Raw genomic sequence first — 15,842 nt, 5'->3', positions numbered from 1 at the left:
AAATCCAATTTATGTCTTTGCTTGTCTTCCTTGCTGGATGTGGAACTGTAATTCATCCTCAACTGGATAGAAGAACTTCGTCTTTCTTCTTCTTCCTGAAATGAAATGAAGAGAAAGAAGATACCCGACCTAAAAGACTGGTGGAAAAAGCTCTTTTTGTTGGTCAATACCTTATGTTGAATACTCATATAATGACTACCAACCACATGAAATATAACAAAGTTAAACCCCTGAGGTGCACTCATCAGTTTGTTACACTTTCAAACTTCAAATTTTCTATTACGTTGCAGTTCAAAAAATAAATCAATTTGATAAACTAATAAAATAATTTTAAAATATCTGAACAAAATTTTATGGACAAGCTTGATCGGGCCCTGCTTTTGAATAATTAAACAAATGTGTATAGTACATTTATATATATGAACTAATGAAAGGCAAAAATTAATTAATTAAGAGAAGAGGCATGACTCGTCGAGGGCCTTAACAGCACATTAAGATTTGAGCTTTTAGACTGTTAGGTCAATTGAAGTGTCATTGCTTATGCAACTTGAACAATTATGGAAACTCATGTAAATTGCCTCCCTTCTGATAATTAAATAGTAGTAGCAACTTGCAGTTTTCCAACCTTTAAAATTTACATGGGGGCACATTGTAAATATAGAATACTCATATTGATGAAATAACTTGAACCGATAATTATAAATTGCAAATTGCAATAATGAAGATTTTACTATAAAATAGTTTATGGGAGAAAATTAAGCTATTTAAATCTTGAAAGACAAATAGGGATGGATTGTTAGCTCTAGGGCTGCTTATCAGTCGGATATGTTATCGGTTCGAATCGTTATCGATTATGTAATCGGTTAGCTGTCCTTAACAGTTCGGTTATCGATTTAACCGATAAGAAAATGTCTTTTAGGGGCCATCGACCAATTTACTCCTCTAGATATTTTTTTCCCTTCTTATTTTCATTTGTTAATATGCACTTTCTTCAACAATGGTAACCTCTAAACCAAATTAATTTTCATCAACTTTCACATTAGCATGTGTTACCATAACAAACAACTAATGCAAAACCACAACTTTTTAGCATCAACCTGAACTAAGTGTAAGAATTTGTTGCCTTCATGACACGTTAAATTGTCATACTCATAACCTCTACATTAGTTATTCTAACATGATTTCCATATTCATTATGTGGAATTACGCCATGAATTGTAACTCTTGTAACCTATGTAACTCTCATGGCATAAAGGTGTATTAACCAAAGTCATTGTACGTGAATGTGGGTTATGAATTCTTAATGAAGAAAGATAAAGAGTCAAATATCTGTTGATGTAATAAGATATATACTTGACACCATAAATAGGAGGGCTTTTGGTCCATTTCCCCACTCATACACAGACTAAAATTTCTAGCTTGTAAGTCTCCATCATCTAGCAAACATAAGTGTTAAGAGTAAGGAGAGGGAAGATCAAGGTGCTAGTATTTGGTTACATACTTCATGACCCCAGGTAATCCTTTAATTTTGTATCTTGAATTGTGTAGTAACATCACTTGGGGCGATTTCTTATGAAATCTAAGGTACAAGAATGTTCACTCTTTGTGTTGCTTTCCATATCTATGTATTCTCAATATATTTTGTTCAAGTGAATTATAGCATAGCCAAGATCCTTTGTGTTTTTTTCTTCTAACAGTTGGTATTAGAGCATACGGACTATGGTTAGTGTTACAATTCCGTAAGAGTTTACAACTTGTGCAAAATATTTGTTTGAGAAAAGACATCATTTAACCCGAACTCAAGACTTAAACTCACTTTTAAAGAATTAAACTTAAGTTGTATTTATATCGCTTAACAACATTCATTTCAATTATTTTCCACCTCAAATCCGACGTGGCAAAAATAAAAAAAATAAAAAAATTAAGAGAGTAAACAACACAAAAAGTGGACTATATATATATATATATATATATATATATATATATATATATATATATATATATATATATATATATATATATATTATACAATTAAAAAATAAAATAAAAATAATATACAATTAAAAATAAAATAAAAAAAATAAAAATAAAGATGGGCCCCATAACCCTCCTCTCCTTCTTCCCCGTTATTTCAACCTCCTTCTTCATCCTCTCCTTCTTCCCCATTGTTTCAACCTCCTTCTTCACAACCCTCGCCCCCTCCCCGTTGCCACGCCCCACCACCTTCTTCTTCACCCCATGACCCCGCCCCTCCCCCGTTGCCACGCCCCCACGACCCCGTCCCTCCCGTTGCCACGCCCCACAGCCCCGCCCTACCACCTTCTTCTTCTTCTTCACAAATCCCTCTTTCTCTCTATATTCTCATCATTCTTTTCTTTTCATTTTCACCATTTTTTGGTTTCTTGATTTTGATTTTGATTTTCTTTCAAAAATAAAGTTATGGAATAATGGTTATGGAAGAAATGGGGTTGCTAATAATAATCATAATGGCCAACAATAACAACCAAAACAACCAATTTGGACGAATTTGAGTGTAAGTGGGACTAATTTGAGAAGGAGTTGGATGAAATTTGTTGGGGGAGATGATGGTGGTGGTTGTGGGTGTGGGTTAAAGATGGTGGTGGTGATTTTTTTTTCTTTTTCTTTTAAGGGAAGTTCGTCCAAACTAATAATGGCCAATAATAACAACCAAAACAATCAATTTAGACTAATTTGAGTGTAAATGGGACTAATTTGAGAAGGAGTTGGATGAAATTTGGTGGGGAGATGATGGTGGTGGTGGTGGGTGTGGGTTAAAGATGACGGTGATGTTTTTTTTTTTTTTTTTTTTTTTTTTGAAGGGCAGTTTGTCCAATTTGGATTGATAATAATAATGATTTTTTTTGCAGTGGTGGCGGCGGCAGCAGCGGCATAGTGGTTGCTACAAGTAGGGTGAGGATGAGGAGAAAGAAGAAGAAAGAGAAAAGGGAGAAGAAGAAGAAAGAGAAAGAGAAAAAATAATAAAAGAAAAACAAAAAATGAAGTGTTGGTAATTTTTGACATGGCAATGATGTGGCAACGACGTGGCAATGACGTGGCGCGAGTGTAATACACCTCACATTGTAAGAGTGGTATTATTTTTTTAGGGTGGAAAATAATTAAAATGAAAGTTGTTAAGGGGTATATAAATACAACTTAAGTTTAGTTGCTAAAGTGAATTTTCGTGTCAAGTTCGGGGGTTAAATGATATCTTTTCTCTATTTGTTTAAAACTTTTGGCAGATTGGTTCTCACAAAAGTGAATCATCTCATATGCGTATTAAAAAAAATTACACAAACAGTGAAGAATTGTCTATGAAATAATTTATTACCCAAAGAAAAAAATTAATTTTTCCTACTCATATTTAAAAAATATGATATTCCTTAATAACCAAAGGTGTTAACATGTTGATAAAAGTACTACGAGTGAGTTTTAGTATCATTTTCTCACTTATAAGTATTGAAAGTGAATAAAAGAAAACCATCACTTTTAGATTACTGGTAGCACATTTCTAACCCAAAGGTTAGATATGATGATGCCTTTTATTTTATATGGTTGTCACAATTTTATTGATTTGTAGTACTTTTTGCCCAAGTTATTACTTCAGGTTCTCTTTCAGGAAATATATCCAACATTCCTGAGTTAAATGGTTCCAACTTTAGTGAGTGAAAGGAACAATTAGAAATTACTTTGGGATGTTTGGATTCAGATTTATGTTTCAGAACTGTTAAACCATCAGAGGAAAGTGCTAAATATGCTGCTTTGGAATGCTCTAACTGCTTAACCCTTATGATTCTGAAAAGTAAGATTGCTAAGAACATTCGCAAACCAATACCAGAATCAACTCAAGCAAAAGAGTTCTTGGCATCTGTTGAACAACAGTTCAAGGCTTCTAATAAGGTATTGGCAGGTATGCTCATGGGACTTTTAACTACTAAGAAGTATGATGAGACTAATGGTGTGCGTTAGCACATTATGGAAATGGATAATATGGCTGAACAACTTAAATAACTGGATATGACCATTTCAGAAACCTTTTTGGTGCGATTTGTTCTCGATTCACTTCCTCCTCAGTTTAGTCTATTCGAAATTAGGTATAACACAATTAAGGATAAGTAGACTGTAAATGAATTGATCGCAATGTATGTTCAAGAGGAGAAACAATTGAAGAGAGAAGAATTGCAATCGACTCACTTGGTATCACAATGTCATGAGGAAAAAGGACTAATGAATAAAGAAAATCAAAAGTGATTCTTTTGCAAAAAGAAAAGACACTTTAAGAAGGATTGTCTGAAGCGCAAGAATTTGTGTGAAAAGAAAGGTAATTCAATTACTTATCTATGTTTTGAAACCAATCTTATTAATTTTTTTTATTTTTTTTTATAGGCTGAAGTCATACGTGGTCCCTTAAACTTGTCTGAGTTTTCCATTTAGAGACTTGAACTATCCGTCGTTCCTATTAGACACCTAAACTTGAGCTAAGTTGTGTCTATTGAACACATATTTTACATGTCTATTGAACTATGTTTACTCTCTCTGTTTCTCTTGTTGTTAATTAGTCTTGAGAGTCCAAGCAAAACTAATTAATCATTTTGACATTCAACGTTTTCTTCTTGATTTTTATATCTAATTAAGTTTTTGATCTAGTCTAATTTAGTTGGTCACAAATTGTTTTAAACAAAAAGTTCACCGGTGCAGGTGAGAAATATGTCTATGATGGAAATGAAAATGGATGGTGGTAGAAGGTGACAGAGGTTGTAGTAAAAAGAGAGCGAGGAAGAGAGGAAATTTTTATTTTTCAGAAAAAGGGACCTCCCACGCTCTTAAAAGTAGTGTAGCACACATACTATGCTATGTCATCAAACAGTGTCCAATAGACACAATTTAGCTCAAATTTAGGTGTCTAATAGGAACAACGCATAGTACAAGTGTCTAAATGGAAAACTCAAACAAGTTTAATTATAAGTGGTCATGTATGACTTCAGCCTTTTTTATATTTAGTGGTTAGATTTTGGTGCATGATACATGTTTCAAATTTAATGCAGGGATTCCTTACCACTAGAAAACCAAATGAGGGTGAAAAATCTATTGCCATGGAAATAAATTCCAAGCTACAATTAAAGCTATAGGGACCTATAAACTTATTTTAAATAGTGGTTATTTACTAAAATTGAATAATACCTATTATGTTCCATTTATATCTAGAAATTTGATTCATGCTTCTTGCCTTGATGGTCAAGAATATCATGTTAAGTTTGGAAATAAAGCTTTAAATTATATAAAATAATCCGTTAGTTGAGGGTGGTTCTTTGTGTGATCATTTATATAAAATAAGTATTGTTCATTTTTTTTCCCGTCTTCGACCTTACATGTGGCAACAAATAATGGCACCAAAATAACTCGTCGAAATGAAACATCATCTATGTTTGTGGCATAAAAGATTAGGACACATCTCTAAAGAAAGGCTAGAAAGACTAGTCAAACATGTAGTCCTACAAAACCTTGATTTTGGTACTTGTATTGATTGCATCGAACGAAAGAGAACTAAAAATACCAAGAACGGTGCCACAAGAAGTTCATCTCTACTTGAAGTGATACACACACAGACTGTTTTCTCCTTCTATAGGCAGTGAAAATTATTTTATCACCTTTATCGATGACTTTTAACGTTATGGATACCTTTATCTTATTAAGGAAAAATTTGTTTCTTTAGAAGTCTTTAAGATTTTTAAAGCAGAAGTTGAAAATCAATTAGATAGAAAGATAAAGGCTGTGAGATCCGATAGATGAGGTGAGTATTATGGAAAACACGACTAAACAAGTCATAATTTAGGACCATTCGCTAGATTTCTTCAAGAAAATGGCATTGTAGTACAATATACTATGCCCGTAACACCTCAACAAAATGGTATTGCTGAGAGGCGCAACATTACTTTGTTATATATGACAAGGTTTATCATTAGCGACACTTCTTTACCCTTTGATACGAATCGAATTGGGGAAGAACCAATTCAATCCAAAATGCGAAATTTAAAGATACGAAGAAAAGGGGATGAGGAATAGAGGATAAAAGTAAGACCCAATTAGGGCGAATTTATGGACAAACCTAAGTATATTAAACTTAGACCCTTCCAATTGAATCCGATCCTAAAAGAACCACTACTATTTGACACTCAAGGCAAGAGATTCAATTTGAATCCACAAATGACAATCTCTTCATGAATATCAATGGACATAAAAGGTTCACAAACCAACAATGGATTCCACCATCAATTTGACTAAAATAGCCCTAAAATCTACCTAACAATCTATCACTTAAAATATGAGTATCTCTCAAATATTCATCATCAAAATTTGAGTGTAAAAATGAGTTAAGTCTAATATTTATACTCCTAGAAATAAAAGACAACTAGCTATTACATATTTGCCCTTAATGAGACAAGGGCCTTGTTTGGCTAGTTGGGATGTTGGCTTGGATTCGAAATGTCTCTTCTTTGCACAACTAGCCCTCATCCAATTCACAAAGCTTGCAATTGTGACCATTTGCATTTATGCCCCTTGACTTGCATGTTCGGCCACTTTTGCGTTTCTACCCTTTTGCGCTTCTAGCTATTTTTGACTGTTGGCCTTTTTTCTTGTAGCCTTATCTTCAAGCCTCGCCCAAGCCACCTCCCGCACATCATAGGCCTCAAGTGGGGCTTGTATGGGCCTCTAAAGGCCTTCAACACCATCCTTATCATCCAAGCCGCTTGTAGAGCTTGAAGTTCCATATCTCGTCCTTGAATGTACATTTTGAAATGAAGTGTGCTAAGTAGGATCATATCATCCTCCCCTTCTTCAAAAGGATTCGTCCTCGAATCCGAACCTAGCAAAACCCAAGGGATGATATACGAAAAACATACTCCTCAAGGATTGAGGGTTAGCACACAAAGTAATAAGCACACATACATGCCAAGGATGGACAATTTTGTGGTACAACCACACATCAATAACAATCATGAATAACATTAGCACACATGAGGTATCAAGAAGTTGATCCCTCCAAGGTTCATGACATAAGGATGAAGTAATAAAACCAATGGATGCAAAATACGAAGTATGTAATACTACATTGGTTCTATTTGACATGAAGCACCATGGAAACTCATTTTCCAAACAAGGTGTCCCTAAATCAAACAAGGTAACACCCGGGTCAAATGGGAAGTATAACCACCTATTAGGGTCAATAACACAAGCAACTACCCCACAAGTACCTTCCCCAACATAAGATGCTCCTTCAACACAAATAAGAGCGTCATTATATGCAAACAAGTAATAAAGAAAGGTATCACTTAAGATAACTTCATCATATATGTCATCCTCCAATGTAGCCTCACTATTAGGTTCAAGAATAAAATCATCCAATAGGCTATTAGGAAGTTGAACATGAAAGGAAGAATTAGCAATTTCTAGACAAAAATCACCTTCCTTTGCAACACTTTCCCTCCCCATAAGTTGATCACAATTCCTCAAAGGAAGATCTCCATCGTAGAGAAGAGTGTCATCATCCCATAGTGGATTACAAAACACATTATAGCCTCCAAAGGTGGATACATGCTCATCGTTGCAAACCAACCACTATGCATATCACCCTCACTAGTCATGTTATCATCGAATAGGACATTATCTTTTAAGAGAGAAGAATCTATGAACAACGAAGATTCAGAGCGTGCAATTCCACTCTCATAAAGACAAAGGTCACTTCCCACAACACTTTCATGCAGATGACTAGGTAAATGATCAATTATATCAACATCATCACTAAATTGAAGGTCATTAAGCACATCACAAGGCTCCTCAAATAGTGGATTTTCATAGCAAACAAATTGATCAACACAAGTAACCACACTAGTTGGACGCAAATCGATCTTGCTAGAAGAATCAATCCGGTCATCGCCAGGATCAACTAGTGGGTGTCCTAACATCTCACATGACAATGTGCTAACACGCATATTAAGAGGATCAACACTAGGTGGACACAACTTGCACTCAAAGGAAGAGTCAAGATAGTCATCAATAGGATCAACTAGTGTTGGATCACCCATAACAACTACATTGTCAATTGTCCTTATAGCACTAGGCATATCACAAGGCAAAGATTCATTAAGCTCATTTAGGGAAAAACTATCATTTATACTCACTTCAACAATATGTTCATTCACATATTTCAGAGAGTTAAGATTAGCTATTGTACCTTGAAGTTCGCATTCATCTTCTTTGCCTCGGGTTTCATCTTTGGAGCTCATTTGCCCCTTCAGGAAGCTCTCAACTACCTCAAAATCCTTCAAAGGTTGAGGTTCATCATTTGGCTTGCTTCTGATAATACCTGCACTATCAACAAGATCACTAGAAAAGAAAGAAAAGTTACAAGGGTTAGAAAGAGGTTGTGACAACTCTCTCACATCACTCCTCACTTCCTCTCCTTTTTCCTCTGTAGACTTGTCACTTTTCACTCCCTTACTCCTCTCAATCTTTTCTCTATCAATTTCTTGGGAGTTGGAACAAGTGCCAAGTATTCCTTTATAAGGGTTAAGGGAATTCTCCACTTCATCCCCCTCTTTTGCTTCACAAAGGTTGGGTCTCTTTCCTCTCAATTGTTCCTTCTTGAGCATTCGGAGGAGTATTTCCCTTATTACTCGAGGTCTTCTTTTATCTCCTTGAACCCACCACTTATGTACTTGAAGTCTTCTTTTATCTCCTTGAACCCACCACTTGTGCTTGTTTCTTCTTTGGGTTCATTCCTCGCTTGAGGCCCCTCATTTCTCCTACTTCCTTCCCCTATCGTCACTCCTCCCCTACCTTCCATAACATAACCACCTTGAGAACATGGTAACCTCGGCTTAGGATAAGAGTAATGATTCATTGTATTCCTTGCAGTAGGATAAGATGTCGGATTTGAGTACCCGCCATAATAATTTCCATGGCGAACAGGATGCCATCTCCCCTCAACACTTCGCTTCTCCTACCCTTCATATCATAACCATATTGGGAATTTGGTGCCTCTGGATTAGGGTAAGAATGATATGCCCTTGTGTTTCTTGAAGGAGAACATGTATACTCTCTTCTCCTTCTAGGCGGACTCCTACTCGGGCCAATCCAGACACTTATACCACTTTTCTTAGAATAGGAATTATTACAAGGCGATATACGTAGGTAGCTACTAGAAGATCCCTCATAAGGACTAGATTCAACACCGGGGTCTTTATAAGCATAATCACCACAAAACATATACCCATTAGGCTCATGATCATCACAACTTCCCATTTCTTGCAGATTCCTACCAATTGGTTCATATTGTAAGTGTGAGGAAGGAGCATATCTCAATTCAACCCTATGTCCATGGTATGTAGGATGAGACTCCTCATGTTCGTATCCACCATAGGACCCTTCTTCATACTCATCTACTCTTTTTTCTTCATAAGCTTCATGAGGCGTTGCCTCGCAATTGCCCTCGGAGTAGTATTCTTCACCCTCGTATGAGTTATGATCATATCGACCATGTTCCTCATACGACTCATGAGCACCATCACCATCATATTCCTTGTAAGAATAGTGATGCTCATATCCCATGTCATCTCCTTCATAGCCCCCATATTCATCATAGTCATACCCTCCATTGATAGAGGCATAACCTTCAAAATCATCTCCACAAGACTCGGAAGCTATGGATGACATCCTTATCTCTCCTTCTCCTTATGTCTCCTCTTCGTATACCTACAAAATGAGCAAACAAGATTAGTAGCAAAGCTCTTCACGTCACTCGTATTTGCACTCAAACTTACCTCTCAACCTAAGCTTCTTCTAAAGTTAATCAAGAATCCTTTTAATCCAAATCAATTCACAAGATTGCTAACCTTTTTGGAGGAATAGATTCTTGTTAATTGAAAGACGGATGACTCAATAAAGCAAAAGGACTTGAGCCAAGAAGTTCAATGATATTAAAATGAGAAAAGCTTGAAAAGAATTGGCACGAAGGAAATTAAGGACTCAAGAACTAGTTAACAACCAAGTAAGGATCAGTTACTAGTTGTTAATTAGTTAGTAGAATCAAAGAAATGATTAGGAATGGAATTGAAAGAGAATTAGAGTTAAAAAACTTGAAACGCGCAACATGCTAAACCTGTGCAGCACATGCTACTCGCAGGTGCAACATGCTAATCGCATGTTCAACATGCTATGGTGATCTGCGTCTAGCATTTGATGCAGTCCAAAATTTTCAACTCTCTGTCAAAGGATGCTACACCACCTGCGACTAGCAGGTGCTACATGCGACACAACATGCTACTAGCATGTGTCACATACGGGCCAACTTTTGTGACTTCAATTTTTCTCTTGGGATTTGTTTGGATGCTTCTTTTTCGGAATTTTCCTTGTACTTGGGCCCACTAAACCTAGTATTTTCCTTTTTGGGCTAGAAAAACACTTTTCTCACTTTTTGCACTTGAAATTTTGGATCAAAACTTCCCTTTTGGGTGTCTTCTTCCTTTGAAGATATGAAGATTGCTCAAGAACATAAGAACACCCAAATTTCCAACTGTGCTCAAATCAACTCCAAATTTTCCCAAATTTCGAATCTAAGCTCCTTTCAACTAGAAGAACAAAGCCGAGTAGTAATTAGACCCAATTAAGCCCCCCATCAACAAACCCACTTTGAATTATTTTTTTTCAAGCTTTGAAGGTCCTTCAATGGTGGAAATCTCAAATCTCTTCCAAACACCTTCAAATGCCTCCAAACTTTGTATCCTACTAGATTTGATGCCAATAAGTTCAAATCTAGCCTCAACAACACTTAATTCCAGCTCAAAATTGAAGAACACCCATTTTTTTTCCAAGTTCTTCAAGAGCTTCAAAACCCTAACAATGGTGAAATGCTCCAATCTTCACCAAACCACTCCAAACTTCAGATTTAGAGATTTTAGATAAAAATTGTTATGCCCTATTTTTAACGGGTTAAAACTAGTTCACAATTTATGACTATGTTTCCTCTGGTTTTGCAAATTTTCAGAGTCGCCACTTAATTTTAGGAAATATTAGGAAGCCATTTGTAAAAATGTAAACTCTACTTTTTAGTTTTTGAAACCTGGAGATTTTAGGTAAGGGTTTTATTTACCCCAAGGGGAAGGTGTTAAGCATCCCTCAGAACTTATCCGAAGACAGTCTTTAAACTTAGCTTAATTAACACTAGAGGGGAATTATTTAATTATTTCTTATTTTTATTATTACCTATTCTTTAAATAGTGCGGAAAAGAAACTAATCTCTTAGAAATGAATCGTACAAAAAAAAGGGGGGGGGGGGGTTTAAAGTAATTATAACTATATGAGTAAATGCATATTTATAAGGGAAGTAGTTAACACTAATGTATGCATGAGGAAAATATGTACGGCATTTATTTTATATAAGAACGGTATGTATAATATAGAATAATGAGGGGTATATTTTTTTATAAGAAATATATATATATATATATATATATATATATATATATATATATATATATATGTGTGTGTGTGTGTGTGTGTGTGTGTGTGTGTGATATGTAAAAGAATTAGATAGTATATGTGATATATATGTCTATGGAGATGGTATATGTGTATGTTTATTGTAAAGGCAGTAGTTAGTATACATGAGATGTAAATATATACGTATATATTCATGATAAATTTTTGTATACAATAGTATAAAATGAGAGAATTAGGAATGCATATTTTTTAGGAAAATAATGTATATGTGCAATATTTATATCCTATGAAAAATGATATACAATAGTTCAAAAATAGCTATTTTGCGATATGGAAATAATATATATTTATATACATGATGAAAAGATGATTAAAGGAAAATAAAATAGTATATACATGTATGCATGTTATATAAAATGCAATATGTACCTTGTGGTTCTTGTAAAATAGCTTGAGCCGCTATACTTGAGCCCCAATATAGAGTTCTTGTATTGAACTTGCAAATTGGGCCTACTCAATGTGATAGAAAATAATATATGAGAATCTAGATATTCTCTTAAGGAGGATCGTTTTGGTTAGCCCACTCCTACTTTAAAATTTGGGGTTAAGGCTTTGGTTTCGAACAAAAGATGACTAATTTTCTAGTTTCTTTAGAGACCTATATTTTCATCCTTTCAGATCGATATTTAAGAGCTCATTTTCAAATATGTATTTTATCCTTAAAACAACCATTGTTGAGCTCTCCTTCTCTGTCAGATAGTGACCTTCAAGAAGCATTCTTTTGCAATTCTGAAAAAAGTTGAAATCGGAGCGGAGAAAACCAGTCTAGCAAAATAGTGTTACGTATACCTAAACTATTTTTTTGTACCGAATCTGATATCTGAAGGGGGTAAAGAGGTAATGTCTAAATTCATTATCACACTTAAATGGTTTATACAAACCCAAACACAATCCAAGTACTGCACCAGCACAAGATATCGAATCCACACGGAGTTAGTCAAAACATGTACATATACATTAACGCAAAAGGATGAAAGTATGAAGAGAGGAAAGGATGACATGGACTCTTTGGCGAAAACGGGGTTGCTAGACGCGAACAAGACGTGCAGCTGCTGGCTGTTCCTATGCTTCTGGGCAGAATTGGAGTTAAGCTACAACTCCCACATACTCCCACGATGGTCATGAAAAAAGAAAGAAAAGATAAGGATTAGAGTCATCTCGGAAACACAAATAGGAAGTAGAACTAGATAGTAAAATACACACAACCTGGAGACAAATACTTCAATATATTCTAAAAAAACGTACACATGACATCTAAACTGTCCAAATAAATGTCTATTCACTTTTAGAAGAGTATACAAAGCAGCAAAATGAGGTAATTGATCCACGGGAACTGAACGACAAAAGAAACACCCCAAATACTTATCACAAAAGAGGATTCGGGCATTAAATCATGGCCAAATGTAGTGGCACATTGTCTTTGTTATTAACAGGTTACATAAATGTTTTAAGACTTGAGAATACTAGATATTGACAAAGCCTAACTTCTGAAAATTTAAAACTAACTGGAAAAACTAATTAGCACTCATTTTTCTTGTTGCTGACACATAGATGAATGACTAAGAAAGTAACATACACAAGCTTCAGTAAATAAACTCATCTCAATAGGAGATCTTGAGTTCACAAGTACACATTTTAATTTCTTATGATCCTCAAACAGCTTATCCCAAACCATTGTGATACCAATCTAGGGAAACAAGTAGGTCCAGGTTTCATGTTGCAAGGTGGATTTTAACTCAAACGAGCATGAATCTAATCATCTTATGTATTTCTAGCCAACCCAAGTTGAAGAGGAAAACACAACCAAACAGGGGTCTTATCAAACTAGAATGTTTTTTTCTTCTTCTTTAGATTAACATACAGGGGATGGGCTCATTAGCATAATCAGTTTCTTGAATACAAATAGAGTGTAAAATTAGTTCAACAATTGAGATGCTCAACTATGTCCTGCTATTGGAAATTTCTGAAGGAACAGAAGTTTTCCTACAGATTCACAATAGACCCATCTTAGTTAATTTAAACCTTTTGTATAAAGAAAACAAGTATACTTAGCATGAACATGTCTTTAAGAAAAGAAAAAAAAAAAAATCTCAAACCTGTAGTAAACTGATAATCCAGCAAGGAAATTTTTAAGCAAAGCGGCCATCAGATCATGCAAACTATAGAGATAGATTTTTAAAAGAAGTGAATTAACAAACAAGCTTATCACAATACATTACAAGTATTCTTGAGTTGATTCTATTCTGATATCATATCAAACCAAACTCATTAAGGTATTAAATCAGGGCTTAAAGTAGTGAAGTCATTCACCTATTCACCAAGTAGACTAATATTTTCCTGAGAGTCGTTAGTCTTTCTAGCCATTTTCATACGGATTCAGACCACAAAATTACAACAGCTCAAGCTCTAACAAAAAATTAGGCGAGCAACAAAGTCGAACACATGTTTGATGAATTAACAACTAATTCTTCTAAGTGTGATTCTTCCATATTACTGATCCTATGTATAGACTTAAGGCACAACAGAGCAGCAGCAGGTTCAAGTCGACAACATTAACAACAAAATTAACAACTATATTTTACTTCTAATAAACTAAAAAAAAATGAGATGAAGACTAGAGTGGTTACCTTCTTCGTGCAGCGAACTGAGGCTATTGTCGTCATCGAGTCCTCGAATCCGCTCAAAGTAGTTTTTGTTGTTGCGAACAGTAAAAGAATGAGACCTAAGTATTTTGTAGCTCTGCTTAGCAGAGAACCTAGACTTTAAAATAGGATTTTTTCAGATAGCCAAAGCTTTGAAAATAGTAAGAAAAATGGGAATTTTCTCTCAATCAAAAGCCTAGTTCAAAGGGAATTTTCAGCCTTCAAACTTGTTTTTTTTTTGGCAAAAGTCATAGATAGCCCCCTAAACTTTGCTACATTTTCCTCTGGGGTACCTAAACCGAGGGTTGTATCTATTGGGTACCTAAACCAGTCCAAATTCGATCCCATTGGGTACCTTTTTCACAATAATCAGCAAAATTAGGAGAGTGTATTACACTCTCCATGACGTGGCAACTTTGTCAAATGAAAACATGACACGTGGCGGTGGGGGGGGGGGGGTCCATCATAATAATTAAAAAATAAATTATACAACCCCCCCCCCCCCCCCCCCCCCCCAACCGTAAAAGAAATCGACCGCCGCACCACCACCGCCAACCGCCGTCCCCCCACCCCACCAATAATTTATTCCCCTTTTCTTCTCTTATTTAGGTCTATCAATGTCCTTACAAGACCCACCAACCTTTAAAGTTCTTGCTAAATATAAGTTAACCAATGAAAGGTGAGATAAAAAAAGAGTCATAGTAATGGTGAATCCCCATTTTTTCCGGTGAATAAGATGGTAATGCTACTTTTCAGATCTAAAAAGGACAAAGAAAATGGTGGTAAGAAATAACATCCAATTCACAAATTAATTTTATATAAATAATTAAAAGAAATGAAGTGTTATAATGAAGAAGAAGAAGAAGAAGAAGAAGAGAAAAAAAAAAAAAAAGGAAGAAGAAGAAGAAGAGGACAACGTACAGTGGAGAAGAATAAGAAGAGAAAAAAAAAAGGAAGAAGAAGAAGAAGAAGAGAGCGTACAGGGGAGAACATTTTGGGCGAAAGGGAAGGGGTGGGGTGGGGTCAGGGGATAGACGGACGTGGGGGGGGGGGGCAGGTGGGTTAGTGTTTTACTTATTTATCTATTAAATTTTATTTAAAAGAGGTAAAATTTTAACCAAGAAAAAAAAAATTAAGGAAATAAAGGGTTGTTCACGCGCCCCACAAAAAGTGGACTCAATTGTTGCGCTACGTAGGCAAAAGGTACCCAATGGGATCGAATTTGGACTGGTTTAGGTACCCAATAGGTACAACCCTCAGTTTAGGTACCCCAGAGGAAAATGTGGCAAAGTTTAGGGGGCTATCTATAACTTTTGCCGTTTTTTTTTTTCTTAGCCAAGAGAAGGTTGTATTTATAGCATGGAGTTGAGACCTCAGTGGCTTCTTCAAGAAGCTAAAATTTGAAATTCAAGTTCAAGGAAAAGAGGGGGAATCTATGGGAATCTTAAAGAGAGGGAAAATGATGAAGAGGGTCTGAATTCTTTAACTTTTCAGAGTGATTTTTGAGAGGAGAGAGCCGTTGGTGCTCTTTTTTTCAAAGAAAAAGAGGAGAAAGGGATGAGGTTTTGACAGTGGAGGTGATGCCGCTCTTTGACCGATGGTCCGACGGGTGTGGTGGCGGTG

The 15,842-nt window shown here is 35.6% G+C and overlaps 1 long non-coding RNA gene across 1 annotated transcript; it reads right to left on the bottom strand.

Moving 5' to 3' along the window:
• Nucleotides 1-12,269: 12,269 nt before the first annotated feature.
• On the bottom strand, nucleotides 12,270-15,842 carry LOC132052373 (uncharacterized). The gene is made up of 2 exons (XR_009413982.1): nucleotides 15,531-15,842; nucleotides 12,270-14,438 (listed from the first exon to the last, which is right to left on the bottom strand). It is a non-coding gene; the product is annotated as an uncharacterized LOC132052373 (long non-coding RNA).

This window comes from Lycium ferocissimum, chromosome 1, assembly GCF_029784015.1.
Source record: "Lycium ferocissimum isolate CSIRO_LF1 chromosome 1, AGI_CSIRO_Lferr_CH_V1, whole genome shotgun sequence".
In the NCBI taxonomy this organism is placed as follows: domain Eukaryota; kingdom Viridiplantae; phylum Streptophyta; class Magnoliopsida; order Solanales; family Solanaceae; genus Lycium; species Lycium ferocissimum.
The sequence above is the reverse complement of the archived record's forward strand: the minus strand, read 5'-3'. Positions and strand labels throughout refer to the sequence as shown.